The 16257-nt window shown below is 52.5% G+C and overlaps 1 protein-coding gene across 5 annotated transcripts in view; it reads right to left on the reverse strand.

Moving 5' to 3' along the window:
* IQSEC1 (IQ motif and Sec7 domain ArfGEF 1) overlaps positions 1–16257 on the reverse strand; it is a 400627-nt gene that overhangs the window by 132754 nt on the left and 251616 nt on the right. Inside the window, exon 1 of one of the 5 annotated variants that reach the window (XM_036352257.1) lies at positions 5725–5832. The exons of the other annotated variants lie outside the window; for them this stretch is intronic. The gene's annotated coding sequence lies outside the window, so the exon portion shown is untranslated. Of the gene's footprint in view, positions 1–5724; positions 5833–16257 lie in introns of those variants that run through there. 5 annotated transcript variants of the gene reach the window in all.

Here is a 16257-nt window from a genome sequence, read left to right on the forward strand (position 1 = left end):
ACTTTCTGATTGGCGAGAAAGTGGTTTGCCTCACTTTCCCATCTGCAAAATAGGGCAGATATGCTTACTTGACAGGATTGTTGTGTGAATTAAATGGCCTGGACGCACAGTGGGTACTCAGAGAATGGCAAGTCACTGAAAAGCCTACCGTGTGTAAAGAGCCTTACAGTGTCTGGCACCCCCAGATGCTCCAATAGCAACAGCTGTTACTATTATTTGTGTGAGGAAGCCAGAGCCCAGTGTCCATGTGGGCACATGGAGTAGGGCAGTGCTGGGACTTGCAGATGAAATGTACACCACATTCATTATAGTGAGACTGCCTGGGTGCCACAGCTTCTGCCTGTGTGGTTACTTACGTGGTTCTTAGTGGTTCTGAAGTTTGGGGCTGAATCCAGCTTCCTCTCCCTGCAGCACTCTTCCACCACCACCACCACCACTCAGCACCCTCAGTCTGGGACTCCAAGGCCAATCAGGACAGGTGGCTTGTGACCACCAGGGCTGGACATCTCCCCTCCCCCATCACTGCTCAGCGGTGGCCTCAGCTGGCCCTGCCTCCAACAAATGTTTAATGAATGAGATGGAACATCTCCCTGTAGGGACCCTCACCCACTCATGACTGGTGGGAGCAGGGCCCAGCCTACTCAAATGTCCTCCTCTGGGAATGGCAGCTGGAAGCCCCTGGCCCCTGTCTTCTCTGAGCCTGAATTCCTGTGCAGCTGTTTACCCTGCTCCTCTCTCTACAACCAGGCCATCTCCACCTTTTCCATGCTTTTCTTAATTTGCTGGCCTCCAGCTGAAGTAGCCTCCACCAAGTCATTCCCCACCCTATTCACCGTTTCATCTTTTTGCATGTCTAAAAGCATCTTGTTCTATTGTTTGCTTATTTCCTGTCTGTCTCCCCATCCCCTAATGCAGCCGTGGGCAAACTACGGCCTGCGGGCCAGATCCGGCCCATTTGAAATGAATAAAACTAAAAAAAAAAAGGGCCGTACCCTTTTATGTAATGATGTTTACTTTGAATTTATATTAGTTCACACAAACACTCCATCCATGCTTCTGTTTCAGCCCTCCAGTCCAGTTTAAGAACCCATTGTGGCCCTCGAGTCAAAAAGTTTGCCCACCCCTGCCCTAATGTCAGCTCTGATAAGGAAGGATCTTGGTTTGACTTCTTCACTACTCTGAGAAGTGCCTGGCACATAGTAGGTGCCCACTAGATATTAGCTGAATTTGGTTAAATAAAATAACTTGATGTACTCCCAGGGAGGGAAGGGGTTGTCCAACTGTCTATTGGGAACACGACATGCCAGACAATCCCATCACATGGGCTGGGCATTCCATTAATTCTCTCAGTGACCCAGAGGTGATGCTTAGTAAACTGTTTCCCAGATAAGGTAACTGAGGCCCAGAGAAGTGAAGTGACCTGCCCAAGGCTACACAGCTTGCACAAAAGGTCTAGATTTGGGGCCCAGCTTTCTTAACATTTATAGCCATTCATGCCTCCTGAGAGTTCACCACACAGAGGAAAGGATTGTAACAGCCAGCATTCACTGACTCCTGCAAGGTGCCAGGCATTGGGTCAGGGACTTTCCAAGGTTTATTCATTTGTCCACTCTGTGAGGGAATTATAGGTTCATTCTGCAGATGTAAAACCAAGACCCAAGTTATCCCTGTGACTTGCCTAGCTCATTCAACAAAGCAGTAGCCTGTCTAGGACTGCACTCACATGAGGTGACAGCAAGCTTAAGGGTGCTACATGCTCACTGCCTGAGTTTCCCTTTTTTGCAATGCTGACATTACACCATTTGACATAGTGTGATGTCATCAGGGAGGTGGGACTCTTTTTTAAAAAATGTATTTTATTGATTTTTTACAGAGAGGAAGGGAGAGGGATAGAGAGTTAGAAACATCGATGAGAGAGAAACATCGATCAGCTGCTTCCTGCACATCTCCTACTGGGGATGTGCCCGCAACCAAGGCACATGCCCTTGACCGGAATCGAATCTGGTCCGCAGGCCGACGCTCTATCCATTGAGCCAAACTGGTTTCAGCAGGGAAGTGGGACTCTTGCTTGGGAAGTTTTAGGGCTGAAAAGGAAGTGAGAAGCAGCTGTTTCCCCATTCAGCCCACTCCCACCCTGGTCCTAAGTCGGGTGGGTGGTCACCTCCCTTGGAACACTTTCCCCAGAAATTCCCTAGGAAATGCCCCTGTGCCTGAGCAAAAGTCCAGCCTACAGGCCCAGGAGCCTCACACTGCACATCCTTCTGCTAAGGATCATCCCAAGCAGAAACCAGTAGGCACAATAATTATTATGCATATATATTTGTGTGTGCATGGGTGTGTATGTATACATACATATTACTACATGTGTGTCTGTGTGTGTGTATATATATATATATTGCTGATTAGATAAAAAATATATTGATCTACAGAAGAAGATGACAACAATGAAAGCTAAGCTGACAGGGCATTGAGAACAAGGGGCTGTAGTGTACCACAGCTGCATCTCTTAGGCTCCCCCTCTCTCCAGGCGGGACACCAGTCTCCATCCTGTAGTCAGTCCTCCATTTAAGCTCCAAAGGCATCCTTTTCAAGCTCAGATTTGCTTACTGAAAGGCCGAGAGGCAAATCATTAAGAGCCTGGGCTTTGGGGTCAAGCAGATTTAGAGTTTGAGGTCATTTGCTAATGGTATGACCTTGGACAAGTGACTGCATCTCCTTAAGCCTCAGTTTTCTTAGCTGCAAAATTGGGATCATGAGACAGGAAAGGAGAACCCAGTCTGGAAAGACAGTTTAAGCCCCTGACTCAAAGTGTATCTGAAGCCTTATCTATTTTAGAAATAGAAGGCAATAAATTCAGTCTTTGGCTTAGACCAGTCTGGGTTTTCTTATTTTTCTATTTTTACCAAAAAAGTACTGGTTAATACAACCTTCCTGCTCAAAGCCCCTGATGGCTCTTCTGTATCCATAGACAGACTCTAGCACTTGGTTCTGGAGTCCACCTGCCTTCCTTTTTGGCCTCAACTCTGGGTGGCCCATGCCACCCAAATCTGTTAGCTGTTCCCTAAACACACCATGACACAACTTACAGGTTCTAAAGTCTCCTCCACTCTCTACACTTGGTCAGTTTCTACTCACACTCCAGACCCAGCTCAAATGTTGCCTCCCCTGGAGACCCCCCTAAACATCCCTCCACTACTATGAAGTACCAGTGACATCGACCTTGGGCCTCCCACCACTCTCTGGCTGGTGCACACAAGGCTAAAAGACCTAGCTCCTGCCATTGGGGGTTTATAGTTTGAACCAAACAATTTCCCATTTGGCTCAAGTCCAGTATTGCAAAGATGACAATTTTTAAAATGTTATAATCAAACCAAAAACATTAATTTTACTTAGGGATAATAATCACTGACATTTATCAAGCAATTGCTTCCTCATTGCATACAGGCATGCTCATGCATATGTTATTTAATCCTCACCCTGTGAAATACTATCCTCACTTTACAGATGAGGAAACTGAGTCTCAGGGAGGTATCCCCAAGAGGTTAAGCACCAAATGGGGAACTGGGATCTGACCTCCATCTTCCTGCTTCCACCCTTTGCCGTTTTTCCCTGGTGATCTCAGCCATGCATGAACACACTGTTTGGGGGCAGCTTGGAAGTGGTTTAAAAATATACTAATTAAAGCACAGAACCAAGCTGGTTGCCTCTGGTTGCTCACAAGCAGGTGGTATGCACACCCCCTTTTGCAGGGGTTCTTTCACTTCTCAGTGCATGCTCAGCCTGTGGCTATGATGTACGCCTGTTTCACAGGCATTGGGTTTCAGATTTACTCTGTTTCTGGCTGCCAGTGTGATCAGAATGGTTAGTCTGCTGGGAAGTTATTTCAACACACAACTGTTTTGAATATAGTGACTTCCTCATAGGTCTCTGCCACAGCCTGCATCCCAGCAGCCTCTATTAAAAAAATTTTTTTTTAATTTATTTCAGAGAGGAAGGGAGAGGGAGAGAGAGATAGAAACATCAATGATGAGACAGAATCATTGGTCAGCTGCCTCTTGCACACCCCACATCAGGGATCGAGCCTACAACCCGGGCATGTGCCCTGACCAGGAACTGAACCAGCGACCTCTTGGTTCATAGGTCAATGCTCAACCACTGAGTCATGCCAGCCAGGCCCAGAAGCCTCTCAATGGCAGATGAGAAGCCACTGAATCTGGCCAATTGATGAGTCCCAGATTCTAAGTTTATGGGGGAAGCATGCTTGGTTAACTTATTTAGGAAAGATCTTCTGTTCCAGCAACACCTGTTTCATTCTCTGCAAAATGGAGATGAAGAACCTCCAAGGGCTGTTGCTGGTGAGGCATCATAGGGAAAGTGACAGGCATACAGTAGGTGCTCATTATGTGCATTCTTTCTTGTCCTTCCAGCCTTGAAGCTGGGGCCAGCTTTCACTCTCATGCAACCTTGGCTCACTGGAGTCATCAGGGGCTCTACAGAGAGGTGAGCCTTTGCCCACCAAGGTCAGGGAGCAGCCCTGAAGCTGTCATCCTGCAGCGGAACGTCCCCCCACCCCACCTGAGTTTTGGGGGCCAGTGGGGCAGGCAGCCCCTTCTTTAGCACTGGAGTCCAGCCCACTACTGATGCAAAAACTGAGACCCAGTGATAGGGAAGTCGTGAGTTCACTCACCCCTGCTCCTGCCCCCAAGACAGAGACCACATGATGCACTGAGGGGCTCAGAATCATTCTGGGTTTAAACCCCAGCTCCCCAATTTACACCCACTGTGGGACACTGCGCAGACATCCTAACATCGTTGGGCCTGCGTTTCCACATAACCAACAGTGGTAGTCATTCTCCTTTCTATGTTGTTGTGAGGGTTAGATGGAGAAGCAGGACTCAGTGGGGAAACTCCCTGAGGGACAGGTGGCCCCAGGTCTCCATCTCATCAAAGGGGGCTTCCCAAGGGATAGTGCCAAAGAACCTCACCGAATCTCATTCTGTGTGTCCAAAGCTTCCCACCAACCTGGGGACACCCACCAATGCCCTCAAGGCTCTACTCTGGATTATTTCAGAAAGAGCTGAAGTTTTTAGTGGGTCATGGGGCTCCAGGGTACACTGCACAGGTGGGGAAATGGCCCTGGGGAGCACTGAGAGAGAGACCTGTCCGATGCAGTGTCCTCTCAGCACAGAGTCAGCCCCAATGGACTGACGGATGGCGGGAATCACAGGTCCTGGAGCCTGGGAAGCCTTCTGTTGCCTGCACCCTGTGTGCTCAAAGCTTATGCTCCAGGGAGTGAGAGGCAGTAGTTGAGGAAGGAAACAGCACCAACCATACTGCAGGGGCCCTGGCAACTGTGTGACCTCAGAAGGACTCAGTTTACTCAGCGTAGAGTCCGTCTTTCTTAGAGTGGTTGCGAGGTGCCCAGGCAAAGAACCAACCAGGGCCCGGGGCTGGTCTAATGCCCAGGGCTGTGAAAGAACATCCCTCTTGCAGCTAAGGCTGCATTCCAAGCAGTTGTGGGGAAATACCTGGGGTTCCTGAGCCTGAGTGCCATCATGTAGTGAGAAGAGGTCACAGAAAACAGTTCCAAGAAGTAGCATAAACCCTGACAGGAGCCTGAAGACCCTAACCACAGAAGGCTGCCCTGACAGTCAGCAGCCCTCACAGGTTCCTCAGGTAGCCGAGACCCCCCTCCCTGCCCTGGGCCAGGCAGCAGGTACTCACAGTGTCTCAGGGGATGGGGTGGAGGTCTTCCTGGAACCCCAGCACCCTGCCTGCCTCCAACAGCCCCTGGGGACAAGCTGTGGGCCCTCCCCACTGCCGGGTCTGACGTCTGACTTCCTCTCTGCTCAGCCAGCCAGCATCCAGGAAACCACACCCTGGGGGGAGGGTGCCAGGCACCCTGGGGCCCCCACCTGCCCTCCTGCTGGGTCCCAGACACTGCCCAGGGGGCTCTTTCAAGGTCCGGCCAGTGCAAATGGCCCCTTCTGCTTCTCCGTCACCAGGCAGGCCCAGAGGCTCTGGTCAATAAATAATACAGCTCCCTTCCTGGCCAGTCTCTCGTGGCCTATCGTGTTTCGGGGCCACTCTAGTTTCTTGAGGCTGCTTTGTTCAGAGCACCAGGCCACACTGGGTCACCAGCCACGTTGGCGCTAACACTCTCACTGAGGCCAGCCCGAGCACGCAGGACAAAGGCAGGTCCAGAGAAAGACTGCCCTACTTATTCTGAAAGCAGCTTGAGCCCAAATGGACCCGGGTGGCAGTCAGCCTGGTCTCTCAAGGACAGACGGGGCTCAGAGGCCTCCATACACTCAGCTCCCCACCCTGGTGGTACGACCTGGAGAGCCCTTTCATCCCTGCCCCTCTGCCTGGCCCATCCCCCATTTCTGGAGGCCTTACCCAGGTCCCTCCTCCTAGAAGCCTCCTCCCCTAGTTGCATTCCCACTGCCAGCCTGGTAGTCTGTCTGTGTGTCTCCTTTAGGTAGCCATCATCCTCTCTGGACGTGGCTGCTGCCTCCTGACTAGTCTCTCCACCCCCTCCCCCCACTCCCAGTCCCTGCCCCTCTCTCTATAGCCTATTTCCTCACAGCAATCTGAGTGATTGTTTTAAATCAGAAAGCACATCTTGTGATTATGCTGCTTAAAACCCTGCCCTGTCTCTCCCCTCACCCCAGTACATTCTCAAGACCCTGCCAAGTGCACATTCCTTCCCAGCCCCTACCCAGCCTTCCCACTGTTCTTCAGGCACCCTCTTGCCTCAGGGCCTTTGCATCTGCAGCTCGCTTTGCTTGAAACACCTTTCTCCAAGTCTTTGCAAGATCACTCCTTCCTGCTACTCATCTCAAGGCCACTTTCTCAGATGAGCCTTTTTTTATTTTTTATTTTTAAAAACGGCTGTGTTATTAAGATATAATTCACACTCCATAAAATTCACCCCATTTAACATGTACAATTCAATGATTTCAGTATATCACAGAGTTGTGCAAACATCATAATTTAGAACATTTTCATCATCCCCAAAAGAAACCCCATATCAATTAAGCAGTCATTCTCATTTCCCCGAGCTCAGCCCTAGGTAGCTGCTCATCTGTCTCCGTGACTTGACTGTTGTGGACATTCACTCTAGTCTTTTGTGTCTGGCTTAGTTCACTCAGCACAATGTTTTCAAGGTTCATCCGTGTCATATCACGTCAACACTGCATTCATTTTATGACACCATAACATTCCATTGTATGAATAAGCCCACATTCAGTTTATCCACTCATCAGTTATGAGAGTTACCACTCTAGGTCACATGGCCCCTTCTGTCACCTCTCCCAGTTTTAGCCTCTGGCTTCTAATCCCTTTCTGGACATCTTCATTGATTTGTTTTGTTTATTGTTTCTCTCTTGCCTGAATGTCAGCCCCATGAGGCCCAGGCCATTCACCTTACACTGGGCTGTCCCCCAGGGCCTAGCACAGGCCTGCACACAGTAGGTGCTAAGCCTTTTCCACCACCTGCTGCAGTTGCCTGTGCCCATGAAACTTCCCTGCTGGCTCTGAGCTTTCTGAGGACAAGTGCCTTACCCACCAAGAAGGGTCTCACCAAAAACCATGACAGGAAACTAATAATGCAAGCCACTCAAGCCCTACGTTCCTTGTCTGGTGGGGTGGTACTCCTCACAGGTGGATGTTAGGATGTATATTGAGTACCTGACACAGTGCCAGGCACAGCATTAGGTCCGCAACCCTGCACAAAGACTCTTTATGGGGGCAGGCAATGGAGCAGCTTGGAGGGGGATGGAGAGGGAAGGTAGGCCTGCTGTGCTGACACAGCCATGAATCCCATGGATGCAAAGGTAGAGCAGCCACAAGAAGGATCCATGTGTGATCTGAGCAGTGCCCAGAGCCAGGGAGTGCAGGTCAAATGCTGCTGGGTGCTATACCCTGCCAGAGAGGGACAGGGATAGTCTAGCAGGAAAAGGAGATGAGGGGGGGGGGGGGACTGAAGACATCCTCAGCCTCAGGGAGTCTTGGCCACTGCAAGTTGTGCCAGGACAGGGGAGCAGATGGGTAGGAGGCCTGGAGCACAGGCCCCAGTGTGGTTATGTGGGGGAAGTATCATGGGAAGAGAGGTGTCAGCTCCAAGTAGGAAGGAATTTCTGTGCATCAGAGCTGCCCAGGCTAGGACACTGGAAGCCCCTGTCCCAGGAGGTGCATGTACAAAGCCTCCACTGGGGGCAGCAAGAGGTTAATTGTTGGGGAAGCTCCCTGGAAGCTCAAGACCCTGGCTGCCAGCTGCTCCCCAGGTCTCCGCCCCAGATGCACTACAGAGTAGGAGGGACTAGGGGGCAGGGTCTGCTCAGCCGAGGCCCCACCCTATCCCTACCCAGCATCACAGGCAGCTCAAATGCCCCACTGGCCCTCAAGGCACAAATCCTTTGTTCCTGAAATAAGGCCAGATGCAAAAGTGATTTTCCTGTCTGACCCCAGAGGCTAAGAGTTGTTAGTACCATAGGCTAAATAGAGGTGTGTACGCAAAGACAGGGCCACAATGTAGCACCCACCCCACCCTGGCATCAACTCATTTAATCTCAGAACAACTCAGAAAGACTTTTATGCAGTAGAAAGGGGCTGAGACAAGTTTCAAACTCAGCTAGGCCTGACTGCCAAGTCCCTGCTCTCCCCACTTCATCACTCTGCCTCCCTCCATGCTGAGACTCAGAGGGAAGAAAGGGACAGGAATCCCAGGGATGCTGTCTACTGGGTGCTGAGTCAACAGAACCCATTTGGAATCTTCCCAAAAGCCCACTCAGCAGGCACTGTTCTCACTTTACAGCAAGGAAACAGGCCCAGAGAAGTTAAACAGTTTGCCTAGGACTACATAGCTTACAATCGGCTGGTGCTGCCTTTGGACCTGGTGTGCCCAACTGCTAAGCTGTTCTTTCCAGGAGATGGGTCAGAGCCAGAGGAGCCCCTCTCAGGGACCTCAGGCCAAAGTCCCAGAGACCCTGCCCCTGCCTTCTTGGCTGCAGTCACCAAATCCCTGGGCAGTGGGACAGGGCTGGCTGGTGGCAGCCTGCTCCCCACTCACACCTCACACTTTTCCAGATGTGAGTAGGACCCAGCCAGGGGCGATAGGCTAAGGAGGGGAGGATTGGGGGAGGGAATGTGAAGACGCAAGTGGAAAACTATGCGCTGTCTGATCACACCCTCCAATTTGTCCCTGTGGCTGCCGCCAGCCCTGCCTGGGCCACAGACCTGTGACTCAGGTCTCCCCCAACAGCTGAAGGGGTGAGGGTCCCCACAAGGGCCAGCTCTGTCTGTCTGACTCAGGGAGTTGTTGTAGCCCTCTTGGGGGTCCCCAACAGGATGGGGTATGGGTCTGAAGAGCAGAGTGTGTTCCTGGAGCCTCTCAAGGTCCATCCTCCCCAACTAACCTTGGAGGTGCCCTGTACTTATGGGTGCTAAGTGAGAGTTTGGGGCAAACCCAGTGCCAATTATGGTCCCCACACCCACCCAACTGATGGTGAGCAGCCACCCTGCCAGTACTCACAGCAGCCCTTTGGTGCAGGCCTGCCTGTCACCACTGTCTGGCTACTTGTGGCCACAACACTCAGTCAGCATTTGCCATGAGCCACACAAAGCTCTGCCCCACAGCCCCGTGGAGTAGCTCTGCAATGATGCCCACTCTGGGGATGAGGAAACTGAGGCATGGAGAAGCCAGTCCGTGGGCTCCGGGAGCCAGTCTGTGCTACTCCTTGTCAGGGGGGTGAGACCCTGGTGCCAGGCCCATGCATCTTGTAAACAACCCCTGAGGTTTCCAGAGCACCAATCCCCAGAAACCATGGAAAGAATGAGACACAGGAAAATCCACATTGGTTACAAGGAAAGACACATGGCACACTCGTCCCTGCCCAAGGACTCCTCCCCCGCCTGCCCTGGCCCCCAAGAGGTCTTTCCCAGGGCCTAAGGAGAGACAGGTTGCCTCTGACTCAATCCAGGATGAGCTTTCCTCTCTTCATTACAGCAGTTAGCTGGCACCCCCATCCAAAGAACCCCTCAGCCCTCACTACCCATTGAGTTAGAGGTCAGGGTCCCAGACACTCTCACCCAGAGGCAGAGACAACTGTAGCCATTGTAACAATGGCTTCTTGTCATAGTGAGAGGGAATGTGTAGCTGGGTTTCTCCTTTTCCTTTGGCTGCCAGGAAGCTCAGCAATTTTCACCTTAGGATGCTACATATATCTATTCTGCTCTATTTTACTCCCTAGATCATGACACTGTTCTAAATTGTAATCTTCCTGGTCCTGATGTCTTATTATTTAATTTATTATAGGTATTTTCTATAAACTGTCACAAATATTTTGGGAAGGAAGGATGGAAGGATGGGAGGAAGGAAGGAGAAAAAAAAGCTTTAATATATACCAAGTAATGAGAGTGGGAAGAAAGAGGGAGACTCTTCTAATCCCTTACCCTTTGTAAAACTCCCCTATAAGCAAAGAATATGCTCTTAGGTAGCATCCAGGGAGATGCGTTCCAAATAGGTGGCTATGTCTTTAAGCCCCTCCCAGATGTAAATCCTGGCATCACCCCAAGCTCCTTTACAGATGAGACTGAGCCCCAACGTTGCCTGAGCTCACACGGGACCCAGCTTCCTGCTGCCTGGTCTGGGTCCTCTCAGCTGGCTGGTCTGGGCCCTCTCAGCTGGCTGGTCTGGGCCCGCCCATCTCCACTCCAAGTGCAAGACCCCCGACCCCCACTACCACCCCGTCATCCTCCCATCTGACCAGTTTGGAGGGAAGCACACCACCAACACCAGTGGTCAGCGCTTCCCTCACGCCTGGTGTGCCGGGCCTGTTCTTTGTATGTTACCTCAATTCTTCCTCACTAATCCTATAAGGAACTGCAGGTGGGAAACTTCGGGCCAAAGAGGTGAAGCCACATCACAATACTGATAATGCCAATGCCAGTTTTAAACTTAGGCCGCCAGGTACCCGAGTCTGCCACTGACAGTCATATAAAACAGTCTACACTGTGTTCTGAAGAAAAGAGTAGGAGCCTCATTTTGAGGGCAGGTAAGGCTCAGAGAGGGTAAAAAACAGGGTCAAAGTCACACAGCTGTGCTCAATGCCCCTGTTATGTAACAAATGACAATTCCCATGCACACTGGGGAGTTTGCCAACCACACTGTATTTGCCACTGGCATCCTCCAGTAGGCACTCAGGGTCCCAGCCAAGTGCCTGCACATTCCCTGCCCATCCTTCCATTCTCCTCCCTCCTCATTAGAGATTCTGAGTTTCTCCAGAGAGTGCAGGGCCTTTCCTGCCCTCCATCCTTGCTCCCCCTATGCTGGGGCTGTCCTGGACCTCCTAGAGCCAGGTAAACTAGCCAGCCTGGTGCCCCCCCACTCCGGCACTCCCGACAGAAGGTGGCTAGGCAGAGCTGAGTCTACTCATGCCCCTGGTACCTGAGGGTCCTCACGGAGATGCAGTACTTCCACATCAGGCTCCACACGGCGCTGCCACCACCCTTCATGCCTGGCTAGGTGGAGGGGTGAGTGGCCCATGGGCCCATGGCCACTGCCCTCCTACCTGGTCTTCTCTCAACCAGAGGCTGGCTGGAAGGAGTCACCTACTTCTTCATGGTGGGAAGAAGAAAGAAAAGACCCAAAAGCCAGGGGAGAGGGTGAGACACTGCTCCCACAGGTCCTGCAGCTCCCAGCCACTGGCCTTGCTGTTCCTGGGCCAGCCGCTGTGTGCTGAACATCCACTGCTTCAGACCTCCTGGCCAGGAGGCCCTTGCACACCAGACTGTGGCTTCTGTATAACCTAGTGCCCACCTCCTGCCAGGAGACGGCAGTGGCTAGGGGCCAGGGCAACAGTGAGTCACTTGGGGTGGAACAGGCAAGCGGTGTCCGCCTGTGAAGGAAAGCACACAGCTGGGTTGCCGGGAGCCCTGGGGCCTGTCCTGTGTCCAGAGGCTGATCTGGGAGGGGAGAGGCTGAGCCTAAGAGGGAGGAAGGTGGGCGGGAGGCGAGGGCGGGCCCACATCCTCCCCCATTTCCCCAGAGGCCTAAACCCAACACCCGTCTGCCTGCCCACAGCCCGGCCCACCAGAAGCACTGGCCAGGACAGAAAGAGGCTGTCCGCCTGCTCAGCTCCTGGGGGAAGCTTGGGTAGACAGAAAAAATAAAAACAAAATCAGGGCTTCTTCCTGGGAGAATGGCCAGCCCCTGAGGGTCTCTCTCTCTCTGGTGAGAGATGCCACTTCTAGCCCCGACTAGGTCACCTCCCACTGTATGAGGTGCTGGTGAGGGAGGTGGACTCCTCTTTAGCTTCACAACCTCAGGCTCGCAGAGCCCTGGACACAGGTCCAGACCACTCATCTAATTATCCCAACAGCCTCATGAAGTGGATTTTATTACCAGCCCATTTTACACATGCGAGAACGGAGGCCTAGATAAACAAGGGAAGTCACAGGCCTAGTGATGGAGATGGGGTTTGAACCATGGCAGTCTGGCTGCAAGCCAGCTCCTCTCTGTAGAGATGGGGAGTAGATGTGGGCTGAGGGCTGGGGCCCCTCTGTGCAGCCCTGGGGTCTAGACTGAGCTGAGTTTGGGCATTTCCAGATGGGGCCCCAGATGGAGTTTCCACCCTCAACCCCACCAGCTGCTCCAGCCCAGCCCAGGGTAGGCAGCTGGGCTGCCCAGCAGAGCCCCCAGGGAGAATGACTCACAGATCAGGATCTGTGCTCATAGAACCTACCCCAGGAGGTCCCCCAGAGGGCAGGTGGGCCCAGATCCAGGCCCTTGACGTCATGTACAGCTGCCAATGCCATCATGTCCCATTTCACCCATGAGGAAACCAAGACTCAGAGAGGGGCATCCTCTGTCCACAGAGGGGTCTCCAGGTCAAAGCCTTGTTCTGTCCCCAGGCACCATGCCCTGGCCTGTGCAGGATGGGAATTCCATCTCAGATTCCAGCCTAATTCCCACAGCAAGGGACAGCAATTGCATGCTCATCTGTCCCCCAACCAGGAAAGAACTTTTTATCTGAAAGCAAGATGGGTTTCTACAAAGGCTGTGGCTTCCCTGGGGACCTGGGAACCCCAAGTTCTCTCTCTTCATCAAAAGCCACCACAGTGGATCTCCCCCTGCCACAGGCACTTCTCCACCCCACCCCACCCCACCTCACCCAGTGTCTGGACCGTCACATTTATCAAGGCTGCCCATCCATCACGGATCTCTCCTGACTCAAAGGAACACTCCCTGGACAGAGCCTCCCTGTCACTTTCATATTGGCTGCACTTCCTGTGCCACAAAGTAAGATCTCCATTCACATTTATCTGGTCTGTCCTACAGACGTCTGTTGTGGGTGGAGGCAACCCACTCATTCTTACATTCACGTATCTATCCTTCTCCCGCCTCTCCAACCACCATCCATGAACACATTTATTCACATATACATACACATTTACCTCTCTCCCTCTCTGCCTCCCTCTCTCCCTTCCTTCAATCATTCATCTATTTATCCCCTCATCAATCTTTCCATCCATCCCCTCACTCACTCCCCTCTGGCCTGGGCTGGTCCCTTGTCCATTCAGGGTCAAGAAGGAGGTTGTAACAACCTCTTTCTCTTCCCAAGACATCTTCCTGAATCCTCCTCCCAGCATCCCTGTCAGTCCTTTGCCTCTCCCTTGGAACCCTGTGTTTCCATACATCGGCCTGTCACAACCCTGGCAAATTTGAAGTTTCTCTCTCTCTCTACCCCAAGGTTCTGACTTCCCGTGTCTCCTGGGCCCTGCAGCCCCAGGGACACCCATCACTGTGCCCAACTCAGTCATGCTTAGCACCTGATAAAGAGAGGCAAGTGGCACTTTGGCCCTGGAAGTGATCTCAGAGACGGGTGTCATTTTTAGGACCAGAGGCCCAAGATGCTTGTGGGGGTCCCTTTCAAGTTCCTCTCCTGGAACATGCCCCTGTCACCTAAACCTCTCCAGGGCTTGGGACCTCACTTCTTTGTTCCTCTTCTTGGCTTCATCCACCTGTGTTTGTCTCCTTTCTAACAGCATCACATTAGGGCTTCCCTCTTCCCACTTTACAAATGGGGAAACCAAGGCACAGAAATGGGTGTGGCTTTCCCCAGCTCCCATAGGGCCGTGGTTGGCAAACCGCGGCTCTCAAGCCACATGCTCTTTGGCCCCTTGAGTGTGGCTCTTCCACAAAATACCACGTGCGGATGCACTCGTACAGTGCGATTGAAACTTCGTGGCCCATGCGCAGAAGTCGGTATTTTGTGGAAGAGCTGGTATTTTGTGGAAGAGCCACACTCAAGGGGCCAAAGAGCCGCATGTGGCTCACGAGCCACGGTTTGCCGAGCCGCAGTTTGCCGACCACTGCCATAAGGCGTTGCTTACTTCTCAGAAAACTACTTTCTTGGTTTGGATGGATAGGGGGACTGTCTGAGGAGTTGGGGTGTGCTGCCCCCACCCCCACTGTTTTAAAAATATATATATTTTTATTGATTTCAGAGAGGAAGGGAGAGGGAGAGACGCATAGAAACATCAACGGTGAGAGAGAATCATTGAACAGCTGCCTCCTGCACGCCCCACACTGGGGATCGAGCCTGCAACCTAGGCATGTGCCCTGGTGGGGAATCAAACTGTGACCTCCTGGTTCATAGGTTGACGCTCAACTGTACCGCACCGACCAGGTTCCCCACAATGTTTTCACAACTGCTCTCATCATGTCCTCTCTCAGCTTTGCCACAGTCCTGGGGGCGTCATTATCCCCATTTTATGGATGAGGAGACTTGGGCTCCCAGTGCTCTGAGGTCTCCTGGATGTCAACTGTCACACTCCATCTGTCCACACCACTGCCAGGGGCTTATCCTCCTTATTCATCTCGGACTCTCTTGTCCTCACACAAGTCATCTCATCGAGCTGAGCCTCAGTTGATCCCTACCTCCTGCTGTGCTGAGGAGTAAGTGGTGGCAGGCCTGCAGCATGGTGTGGCCCTGGATGCAGGACTTCACCTCTCAGGGTCATCTTCTGTAGGACATCAGCTCTCATTTCAAAAGCACCTGGCACTGCTGGGTGCTTAGTGACTGGCTGTCCCTCCTCCTGGAGTGGGGACCCACAGCAGGAGGGCTACAGTCAGTCAGCAGAAGGAGGCGAGTCTGCATGGAAACAGTCACCCCTCAGCTGCTCCCTCTCCCCACACAGCCACAGCCAGGCTCTACAGAGAGGTGGCCAGCACTCCACTCTCAACCTGGTGACTCACACAGCCCACTGGGGATGACGTCACTGCCGCTCAGGCAAGAAAAAGATACATTTGTTCCCTGGGAAATGCCAACACTGTGGTGAACTTGGCCAACTCAGGGCTCGTGGTTACCTGAGGGAGGTAACAACTCCAGGATGGGTGGCAATGGGTGAGGACTCCATTTAGGAGAATGTGTCCCTCTGGAGGCCAAGTGAGGGTCTATGAGCTTTGGGCCAGCCTCCAGGCCTAGCTGGGTTTGTCCCCTTGACTTGCCTGTGAAGAGTGTCTGTGGTCCTTAGGGCTTTGAAACCTCCAAACTCTGCTTTATGTCTGCCTGTCTCATCCACAAAAATGGTGCATTCTACTCCATTCCGGGCCTGCGAGCTGAAGGGGATGGTGGGTTTTCGAGGCTGTCAGTGCCACCCACTCACTAGGTCTCTGTGTACCCTCTCTAGTGGTCTCTCTACCTCTGGCCCATATCCTACTGCCCACCATAGAGTCGTTCTAACACCCACCACCCTCCCTCTCCATGGCAGACCTTTACCTACAAAAGAAAGGCCAAGCCTTGGCCGGGCATCCAAGGCCATTGCTGCATGCCATCTGCATTGAGCTTCTGGACACCTGCAAGCTGCCCTCTGAAGCCACACACCGAGCACTCCTGGGCCTCCTGGCCCACCTGCCTGGAACCATTCTTCAATTCTGGACCAGTTTCTCTCCACGGCCCTGCAGACGGATTCTCCACTCTGCTCCGGGCCCATGGACAGCATCACCAGGCTCCTGTGCCCTCAGTCTTCAGTGGGTGAGGCCAGTGGGAAGCTTAGGCATGACAGCAGGAAGCAGAGGAGTGAGTGGTCAGTCAGTGTTCACTGCCCCAGTCCTCCTCTCCTCAGCGCCTCTGAGTCACAGAGCCTGGTGGGCAGCTCTTTGCACATAGCTCTATCTCCTTCTGGGTTTGCATAACCATTCCCTCCTCAGCCCAGGTGCTACACCTTCCTCTGCAAGCTCCCTTAACCCCC

Source organism: Myotis myotis, unplaced genomic scaffold, assembly GCF_014108235.1.
Source record: "Myotis myotis isolate mMyoMyo1 unplaced genomic scaffold, mMyoMyo1.p scaffold_m19_p_2, whole genome shotgun sequence".
Lineage (NCBI taxonomy): Eukaryota > Metazoa > Chordata > Mammalia > Chiroptera > Vespertilionidae > Myotis > Myotis myotis.